Below are 11,351 nucleotides of genomic sequence, written 5' to 3' on the forward strand. Positions count from 1 at the left end.
TATATTGATGCGGCCACTGACCCTGTATTAGCAATATTAAAATGACACTTTATCAACTGGATTATGTGCGGCTTAAACGTGGAACGTTCTGGTGAGGTGTTTATCCAGTGTAGATCCATTTGTAAGGTCCACACACATGGCCCAAGGAAGGTATCCAGTGGTGGATGAAGGTCACTTGCGTGTTCGGTCTTTTCAGCGCGCAGAGTTATTCAATTTAGGTTTAAAGTATCTTTTAACTCTTAGGATCTGGATTATCTTTTAGTCTACTTTTGTAAGATTAAGACCATTGTACCACTCGCCCTGATACTATTCAAATGAAACCAAACATGACTGTAAATCTTATTTGCATTCATATAGAACATTCTACTATTGACCATTCTGAGTGAATCCAGTGGAGGGAGGAGATGAAAAGGCACTGATGCATATGTGAGAGAGGCGTTTCCTGCACCACCCCTCTGTGGGGTGTCTTGAAGGTGCCAGTGTATTGTCTGTTTCTCAGGAGATCAAAGTATCTGAGTTTCCTGAGTTTCGTTTATCCTTACACATTCAGAAGGTCTTTGGCCGTTGGAGACACAGGAGCTGTCTGGGAATACAGAATCCAGGTAAGGCTTTACTTTACTCTAGACGGCACACCTGAGGGAATGGTAATTTGAGGTCTGGACAGGAACTGTGACCTTAATCATGTACTTTTTTGGCAGCATAGGACTTCTAATGGCTTTTCGTCTTCAGATGGACATTGTGTGGTGACTAGAGCTAGTTGTGCTGAATAAGACGAGATATTACTACAGTAGTCTTTCTGTTGGAGTGTGTCAATGCAGCAGGATCACTCAAAGATTCACACTAGTTACTAAAGTTGGTCAGATTTCATGTTCTTGTTCATTTTGACGTGCGATGCGAGTGAAAGTGTCGGCAGTGGATTTGGGTCAGCAGGAGAGTTCATCAGCAGATTTGGTGTTAACCGGATTTGTGCGGACGCGCTGAATCAACTGTGTCCCTGGATTACAGGAGTGACATTGAGAACGGGACGAGGTCCATGTCTGTGTCCACTCACACTTTCCTCTGCTCTCTCTGATCACCCAACCAACTCTTGACCCATATAATTCAAGCTTTTACCTCTGGATTTCTTTCTTTCGGTGAAGTACAGAAAGGGTACGGTATGGTTTTGTCATGGCTTTTAATTGTTTAAATGGGTAGGGCAAGGCATTGTACCTGTTTAAAGAAAAATATTATATGTGTGTGTGTTGCCAATTAGGTTGAATATTTATTTCAAAGAAAAAAAAAAGTCAAAATCTAATCAAGGCATGTTCTGTACAGAGTTTTTCTACTAATTTGATTTATTTTTACATGCAGCAGTGTGACTACATATATAAGAAGTAAACCACAATATTTACCTGCCTGTAGTTCTAAAATATTTTAATAACTGAAATATATATCTGATCATATCAGAGTGATAAAAGTTAGTTGGAGCAAAGTTTGTTTAAATGAGATGCTACAGTCGTGGCCAAAAGTATTGGCAGTGACATAAATTTAGTGTTTTGCTAAATTTGCTGCTTAAGCTGTTGTGGTGTTCATTCGCATTGTTTCTAGATCATGTCACTGCCAGTACTTTTGGCCACGACTGTAATAAAACATCTCTGTCTTGATGCTCGTACCGACAAGTCAGAGTTGAGAAAAGATAATGAAACCAGTCTTAAACTTTCTTTAGTGACCGTAATGGACCAATAAAAAAATCACGTTCAATTTGTCATGATATTCGCATTGACCCTGTATGTGAATACACCACTTATTCCAGGGTTTTTACAGAAAGCAGCTTTCTGAAACATCATATAGATGTGAACACTGTTTTACTTGCACTGTTTAAGCGATTAACAGAAAGTGGTTTCAGGGCTCCAGACTGCGACTAAAACGGTTGCATTTGCAACCAAAAATATTAATTTGCGAGTGAAGTTTTTGCTGAGGTCACCACTGGCGACTATATATATTTACATGTTATGACTTTGCATGTAATGCCTTTTTTTCTGATTGTTTTGCGATCACATCTTTTGTTATGTTCACGTATTAAACTGAGACGATGCGCATCAAAGTTTCAGTGGAAAAAAGAGTTTGAAACCGTCCTCGTCTCTGCCGCACAGCAACGCTGACGCACACCTGCTAAACGCAGCTCAGTTGTGCAGCGCGAGAGAGATGGAAATGACGGAGACGTGCGAAGGGAAAGTGCACAAAAGCAGAGTCTATTTCGTTTCACACTAGGGATGTGTGCAACGACTAATTTCATGAACATTTAAATGAAAGATTTGTCAGCGACTAATCTAATAAACCCCCGGAAGACAGTCTCTAATTTAAACAGTCAAATCCCAGATTAAATGTTGCTAAAAATAGGTCATATAACATGTAATGTGCTTGTCTTACATTATGATCATTGTACATGTTTTTAGTCTAGTCGGATATGTCAAAAGCAAGTGAAACAATGCACAACTTACTAAAGTTACTTGACCGTAAGGAGAGAGAGCGAGAGAGCGCGAGTACTTGGCTCACTTAGCACATGCATTATTTGGATTAAAACGAAATTGTAAATATAAAACAAACAAACATTATAGGACCATTCACTATAAACAACATTTATTTTAAACGTCAAGCATACACAACTTTAAAGCGAACGTGAAACTAGCAGCCTGTGTGAAATGCTGTAGGCTATACGAGTCTGTCCTTCTGCGCCAATACAGATGTGTTTTGCTTGCTTGACGATAATTGAATTAAATGTCGCAGCACGTTTCAGATGATTAAAAAAACAACTTGCATTTCAGAAAATATATACATCGCTGTTACAAGATTTGTTAAACGAGTGGTTCCCTACATTATAACAGGAACACGTCTTGTGATTACGTTACTGTGCCACTGCAGTGGAGCAGCTCTAATGTGCACTGTGCTATTAAATTAAAGATGAAATATGATAAGTAACAAAAGCTTGTACAATACATTTTAACGGGCATAATGTGGTGCAAAAATAACTGAAGGAAATATCTATTTGCTAAATGAATCCAATTAACATGACTCAAAAATACAGGTATCGGTACTCCGTATCAGCAAGTGACAAAAATTTAAAAGTGTTGGTATCGGACTCGTTCTGGAAGAAGTGGTATCGGTGCATCCCTAGTACAAACTCAATAGCCTATTATAAACAGAATTGCTCAAATAAAAGTGAGGCAGGATAAGTCAGCACATGTCAAACTATTCTATTTATTAGGGTATTGATATAGCAGCTGTTGTTGTCAAGTAAGATTCATTCGTGACATTTCCCCTTTAATCCGATATAAGAATGTTATGCTTGTATTATTCCTCGTAGTTAAGCAGGCATATATGCCAGTTTGACAAAACTTTCCCGTTTTCTTCCCAGTCAAAATACCCCCTCACCTTGCTCATCATTTGAGTGGAGATGTATTTCTCAGAGCCTGCTGCGAGTGACACAAAGAAAACCCATGTGCTGAGGTCAAATGAAATTCATTTTAAAATGTAACATTAGCATGGCGGTGATTTAAATGGAGCCTTGTAATAATATAAAGCAAAACAAAATTACACAAAAAAAATAAATAAATAAAATGAATGAATGGATGAATGGTATTTCCAAGTCAACTAGCAGCAGCAGTATCGCTTACTCGACTAGTCTTGCACATGATTTTTGGCTATGATGTTTATCAAACAACACCAAATACAAGACTACAGAAACGAGAGTTTACGGTTTCTGCTATTTACAGTTGCTTAGCAAAATAATCAGTTTGTCAGCACCACCAAGTCGTAGTTTTATGTAACTGCAGCAGCTCTGGGTACGTGAATGAATCTCATTGGTTGGCCAGTTTCTCCACAGTGCAATAGAAAAGAGATGTTTGCGTCGGACTAAACAGTTCATTTCAATTCAAATGTTTATCGCGCCAAACATTTGTCTTGGTGTCAGCAGGCCTTTACAGGTGTTTGAAGCGCGGATGTGTGTGGGAGAACCACCAAACTGCACGTATACAGAGATTAAGAGTACATCGCTAAATGCGAACAACACTTTAGTGTCTGGGGAAAAAAAAACTGATGTTGCTTAGTTATAGATCAGCATTGGAGTCCCTACAAATAGATGGTGAATACTCAGTGTATGATTCCTGCTGTGTAGTTGCAGGGCTCGCAAAATTTCTAAATCACTGGTAGCCCTTCGGGCAGACATTCTTCAGATTTTGGTAGCCCAAAATTAATTTAAGTAGCCCGAATAAATAAAAAAAAAAAGACACTGGCTGAACTTCACTGCGGACAAATCAGCATCAAATCAAATCAGCAAAACTTCAGTGATTGCTTTTTTTCTTCAAATAACAAGTCACGATAGTAGGAGTGCAACGGATCACAAAACCCACGGTTCGGATCATATTGCATTATCATATCAGATTTTGAGTAACAGATCAGATCATTTTGCAGATGAGCAAAAAAATGGTTCTTTATTATTTAAATAACAGAATACTTCTTTGATACCACAGCAAAAACTAGTAGCATATAGGGATGTAACGATTCACTCAACTCACGATGCGATGCGATTCACGATACTGATTTCACAATACAATTTTCTCACAATTTTTCTTTTTAACAAAATGAGATTTAAGACAAATTATAAATGAAAAGGTGTCCTTTTATTATTACTCCAACAAAATGCTCCACATTTCTTTGTGAAATTGAATTATGTCAAATAATAAAACTAACTTGAATTTTTTTAACAAATCCCAAATCAAATAATTAAATATTACAAATAAAATAAATCTCTTCATATTAACAAACTAAGGCTTTGGCTGTACTTTTTCCATTTAAAATCAGAGGCAACCACTGCATTTTAATCATGATCCAAACAAAGATGCTGCATACATGTTATTTAGATTGCAATTAGATTGTATAATTTCGAGATCTGAAGCAAAAGCAGAATGGTCTGATTTTAGCTTTGTGAATGAGAAGCAAATGTCACTCTCTGACAGCAGGTGGCGCTTATGGAACAGCAGGTATTTATAGGCTGCTGCCCCTTTAAGACCGAATGCACGGATCCAATATAATGATGCACTTGAGATTTCTTTCTCCACTGTTTACGTTCACTTAAGACATAACCGACTGTGTTTACGAGAATACTTGCTGAGACAGATGCAAGGATATGCAAAAGAGGAATCAATTCTGTGTACGCTCATTGTCTGAAACGCGGCTCTCTGTGCGCACTTTGAATGAGTGCGTGCAGCTCCGAATGCGCGTGAATGGTTTAAAACACATGAATGTTTAAATCGGCAAGACTTCGAAACATGTGCAAACAAACGATCAACTATGATCTGTTTTACCCCCTACAAGCTAGTGAACAACGCAAATCAAGGAACAAATTTTAATATCACTGTTCAAGATAGCCCGTCGGGCAGGGCGGTGATACATTTTGGTAGCCCGACTGGAAAACACAATAGCCCTGGGACGTCGGGCTAGCGATTTTGCGAGCCCTGAGTTGGAAGTAGATTCGATCAAACTAAGATCTAATTCACGGTTACTGTAATGTGATTAGCTGCTCTCGGCTGTGGCGTGAAGCGTTTGTGTAGCTGTGTGATGCTGTGCTGCCGGGAGGCGTGCAGTAATGGTGATCTTTAGCACAGGCTCGCTGCACAACACTGTTGCTAAGCAACGGCTTCACGGGTTGGCAAGAACACAGGCGGAGAGAGAGACATGCTCGCATCCCTTCATTAGTGTTGGAAATGTCTTTTCTCGCTGTGTCCAGTGGTAACGGCGCTCTAACTATAGCGCTGTCTGATGTCAGCTGTGTTTGTGCATGTACACACACACACACAGCAGTGCTGGGATATCTGTGTGTGTTGTGTTAGTGATTGAACGACCAGTCAGAAGCACTGTATAATGAGGCTGACTTGGTGTCCACCGCACTCCGATCATGCAGGTTTGTAATGGGGCGATCACATCGGATGTGTCCTGTGCCACCAGATCATGCAAAACTATGCCCAAAATACAGACCTGTTGCTGGTGTTTCAGTGATGGAAGTGCTGCTCAAAGCAGAGGGTTTGCCCAGCAGTTCAACAGAAGTATTGAAATGTGGTGTTAATGTGTTTTGATGACAATTCAGCAAATTGAAATCATCTCCAGGAGGATGCGTCTCTAAATGTGTCCTGTTTAAATTCCCCACAATGTACAATTGTTTAATAATATGCAACCAATAGAGAAATGATATGTGTGTGTGTTTCAGATCAGTGCGAGTGCCAGTGAGCGGACGGAGTGAAGCCCATCGCCTAGCAGAAGAAAATGAGCGAACTCGACCAGTTACGTCAGGAGGCTGAACAGCTGAAAAACCAGATCAGAGTCAGTCGTTGCACACACAACATCACACACACTTTCTTGACATTCGATACACATTATGAGACCATATGCTGCCACACGTCACAATTCGATAACTGGCACTGGAAACTGCAGAAAGTGCTCTCGAGAGACTCGAGGTGAATGCAAATGTTCTTGAAAATTAATATTGAAATATATTAAACTGACTGTGCATTGACCAACAGTATAGAAAACTGGGGAAAATTACCATTTTATATTTAAGTGCTTTCACTCAATGCGACTTGCATTGTAAGTAGGGCTGGGCAAAAAAAAATCGATATTCCGATTAATCGTTTTTTAAAATGACGTCGATTCGATATCGATTCTCAAAAGCCACGAATTGATCTTTTCCAGTATTTATTTCAGCACACATTTAAAACAAGATCTGATTAACGTGAATCTTATCATTAGTCTTCTCCACTAGATGTCACCCTTATTTACCTTGCGCGATGTTACAACAGAAAGCCTGTCATTCATTCAGCGCTTATCATGGCCATGTGCGTGATTCGCAATGCTCAGGTGAAGTGCTATAGTAATACTATAAATCTGCGGAAGCATTTGATATCACGCATAAGGGCCATGATTTCCGCAATGAATGAACGGCGGATGGTGCGGTGCACTTTTTTGTTTACTACACACATACTAAAGCGCGGATGACGCTCGCGGAGTTTTCAGCTTCTGCCGTCTCACTATATGATGATATGAACACGAATGTCATCTCCAGCTGCTCTGACAGTCACTTCATTAGCATTATACGGTTTCATTTGAGAAAACTACCGTCATATCACATACAATCGAAATCGAATCGGGATATCTGAATATGTTTTATGCCTTCATCTGATTACCAGAAAAATTAAGAACATTTTATAGGGCCCTATTATTGTTTAAAAAAGGACCCATACAAAAAAAAGAATAGGTTTAAAATACAGGCATGTGGCTTAATTTCTTTTTATTAATTCACCATTTGTAAACTGATGTTTACTGTTCACTTTTTAGAAATATCAATAACATTGGTATTAAAACTATATTCACTGAATGTAATAAAAAAAAAATCGAGAATCGAATCGAAATCTAATCGAATCGGGACATCTGAATCGATACCCAGCCCTAATTGTAAGCTGTTCATTGGGAATTTAACCCATGGCTCAATTTGTGGAGGTTGATTGGACCGTGATGTTAACAAAAGTTTGAGGCTTTTTGCTTTGTAACCTGACCACGCATGATTACATGGTTTGTTGGATTCGATTAGGTTTTTCTCTGCTGTCAGAACAGACCTGCAACCCACGAGTTGAGAGCCACTTTATGTGTGTTCATACAATATTGTCAACAAAAGAATTGCCATATCTGATTTTATCAGCACAGCCTTGCACATTCACTCATTATAGCTACTCCCTCACTAATTTGTTTTTACTCGAACATTGACGTGCAGTGTCATAACCAGGGCTGCGCTAGTCTTTTTGCGCTAGTTTTTATCTTAACTGTGACAAAGGACAAGACTTTTTGCCAGGCACTCTGAAATATTTCAGTCATGTGATGCTGCATAGCCTCAACCACAGGAAAAGCTCATTGGCACAAAAACTGCAGAGCATACTGTGGGCTTTCTTGGTGGTGCCTGGTTATGACACTTCTTTTGCATGTCTGTCCTCCGAGACAGATTCTTCTCTGTCCGAGGTTTTGTATTTGTGGCTTTATCTGTGTTTTTCTTCTCAAGGATGCACGGAAAGCATGTGCGGATGCCACCCTCTCTCAGGTAGGACTCGTTAAACATCAAACCTCCGTCACTTCTCAAATCATGTTGTTGTGTTCGGATGGAGTTTCAGTTGGTGTCTTTTGAACTAGGTTTTGTTCTCATGTGTTTCTGGCAGATCACAGCCAATATTGAGCCTGTGGGGCGGATTCAGATGCGCACTAGACGGACACTGAGGGGACACTTGGCGAAGATCTACGCCATGCACTGGGGCACTGACTCAAGGTGATCCCGTCGAGCCCTGTGCCGTAAACTAGTGCAGCTGTGTCATTTCATCTGTGTTAATAGTGCTGAGGAGTCGTGTTGTGTGATCTCCAGCAGGCTGATGAACTGACCAGACATGGTTTTCGGCCACATGCACGCAGTATGTGATCGGCTTGGCAAAGATCACTTTATAGGCTACACAACAGCTTCGTCTCCGAGTCTGCAATCACACAAAAACATGTCTGGATAACATTGACTGCAAAATCAAAAGAAAACATGTTTTCCATAAAGAAAATTCTCTGTCTTAAGCCCCGTTCACACCAAGAACGATAACTATAAAGATAACGATATTAGCGGCCACACCAGCGAACGATATCGTCTGTTTATTCTAAGCGCACATGCGTCTGCCGCTTTTACAGCAGGATGAATTCTGATTGATTGTCAATTTTTTATCGTTTATCAGCTGGAAAAAAAATCTTTTTGAAAGTGATCACAACGATATCGTTCCTCTGTATCGTTATCGTTTTAGTTGTGGTGTGGACTCTGCTATTCTTTAATATTGAGAACGATTTTTAGAACTATATCTTTATCATTATCTTTATAGTTATCGTGCTTGGTGTGAACGGGCCTTTAGGACCATAAAGATTTTTTTTCATTGCGACATTTATGTTCATGACAGTTAAACACATTTTCCTCCTAAACTCACATCGTTGGGAGTAGAAAATATGCTAAACCAAAATCAAAACAAAAGCACGCACATCACTGGAAAAACTCTCAAACGGGGTGCTCGACAAAATATATTAATAATGAAAACAGAAAAAAAGTCGACACACCTAGGCTCCAAAAACACAAAAATTTTATATCAGACTATCACATTAAATTTTCGTACTTTTGGAGCCTAGGTGTGCTAACTTTTTTCTGTTTTCAATAGGAAATATGCTACCATGATTTATAGAAGCTTTAAGAACTGTATTTATTTTGGTTATTGTGCTACAGTAGTGAGAGTTGGGATTTTTTTTTATAGTAATAGTGTTTTTCCTGGACATGCCCTGGCTGGGATTTCTAGATTGCCTAAAATGTCTGGCTTTTGGCTATGATTGTTCAATGATGTACCATGCCTGCTACTACTACTAAACTACTTTTCAGACATTATCTTCAGCAAGTTCAAAAAAATAAGAAACCAAGCCAAAACCTGGACATTTTGGGTAATTTAGAAATCCCAGCCAGGACATGTCCAAGAAAAAAAGGATGTGTGGTCACCTTATACGGTAATGAAAATTGGAGCTAAATTGTCTTGAAAGTAATGTCAGTGTGCAAAAGCTCTTAATGGTTTTAATAATATCCATCATTTTATTTAAACAAAATATGTGACCCTGGAGCACAAAACCAGTCATAAGAGTCAATTTTTCGAAATTGAGATGTATGCATCATCTGAAAGCTGAATAAATAAGCTTTCCATTGATGTATGGTTTGTTAGGATATGACTATTTGGCTGAGATACAACTATTTGAAAATCTGGAATCTGAGGGGGCAAAAAAATCACAATATTGAGAAAATCATCTTTAAAGTTGTCCAAATGAAGTTCTTAGCAATGCATATAACTAATCAAAAATGAAGTTTTGATATATTTACGGTAGGAAATATACAAAATATTTTCATGGAACATGATCTTTACTTAATATCCTAATGATTTTTGGCATAAAAGAAAAATTGATCATTTTGACCCATACAAAGTTGGCTATTGCTACAAATATACCCCAGCGACTTAAGACTGCTTTTGTGCTCCAGGGTCACATATAATAGGCCTTTATCACACTTCTGTGTTCGAAAAGCAGAAGCTTCAAATAGTCATATTTCCAGCTATTATTTCCAAATATAACTCCAAAAGTAATATTTAATTGCAAAATGTTAAAGATTAGAAGTGATCAGCTGTTTCCTCCCTAAAGTCAATGCATCCTCTCCTCCTTGACATCCATTAAAAAGACAAACAATAGCCTGCTCTTATGGATTCCCGGTGCACGCTGGATGTAAAGTGCCTCGGATGTCTCACAGGTATCACACACTGAACGTGTCATTCTGTACTCGCGCTCAAGAAAGTCTGAAGCAGTAAATCTGACCACTAGTTTACAGGCAACTTATTACTGAAAAACGAGCAATGCACAGTCTCCCAGCCTAGCCAAGTCAGACTCAGTATGTCCAAAACTGTCTCACAAATCATTGTTAATGTAATGGACATCTATGTGAGTGGCGTGGCAGGGTCTTGAGCACCACTAACGTGTTATTTTTACTTCAATGAATCGCAACAAATAAATCAATCTAAATAAGATATATAGTGGAATATATTAGTGGAATTAAATATCATAATTAATTGTTATTCTGTAAAAATGTTAAGGTGGCCTGATTAAACCCAAGTGTCTTTGCGTCTCTGCATTTCAGTGCCTGTGATCTCCATAGATGAGCTGCTGCTGCTATTTCTGTCTCACAACTTAACTTTGTGTGAAGCTGTAACTACCAAGAACGTTTATAATTACACAATGTTCAGTTCATTCACTGTACACACTTGTCCTTGAGTGAGATCAGGACGCTCCAGAGCAGAAGTGCTCAGTCTTCACTGAGACGGTTCTCTCGGAGAGAGAGAAATGTAATGCTCATTTCATGCCATTTCTATTTTCATTTAAAATTCCCTTATTTTATTGGCAAAATCATGGAATATCTTAAAGGGATAGTTCACCCAAAAATGAAAATGTGATGTTTGTCTGCTTACCCCCAGGGCATCCAAGATGTAGGTGACTTTGTTTCTTCAGTAGAACGCAAACGAAGATTTTTAACTCAAACCGTTGCAGTCTGTCAGTCATATAATGGAAGTGGATGGGAATCACGGCTTTGAGAGTCAAAAAAACATACACAAACAAAACCAAATTAAACTCTGCGGCTCGTGACGATACACTGATGTAAATATCGTTTATATAGTTTTTTACCTCTGATTCACCGCAATGTCTGAACTGTCCTGAGTGCGTCCTCGACAGCCGGC

The 11,351-nt window shown here is 39.0% G+C and overlaps 1 pseudogene; it reads left to right on the plus strand.

Moving 5' to 3' along the window:
• Positions 1–535: 535 nt before the first annotated feature.
• LOC107739654 (guanine nucleotide-binding protein G(I)/G(S)/G(T) subunit beta-1-like) overlaps positions 536–11,351 on the plus strand; it is a 19,014-nt pseudogene continuing 8,198 nt past the window's right edge.

This window comes from Sinocyclocheilus rhinocerous, unplaced genomic scaffold, assembly GCF_001515625.1.
Source record: "Sinocyclocheilus rhinocerous isolate Xijiao unplaced genomic scaffold, SAMN03320098_v1.1 scaffold435, whole genome shotgun sequence".
NCBI classification, from domain to species: Eukaryota; Metazoa; Chordata; class Actinopteri; order Cypriniformes; family Cyprinidae; genus Sinocyclocheilus; species Sinocyclocheilus rhinocerous.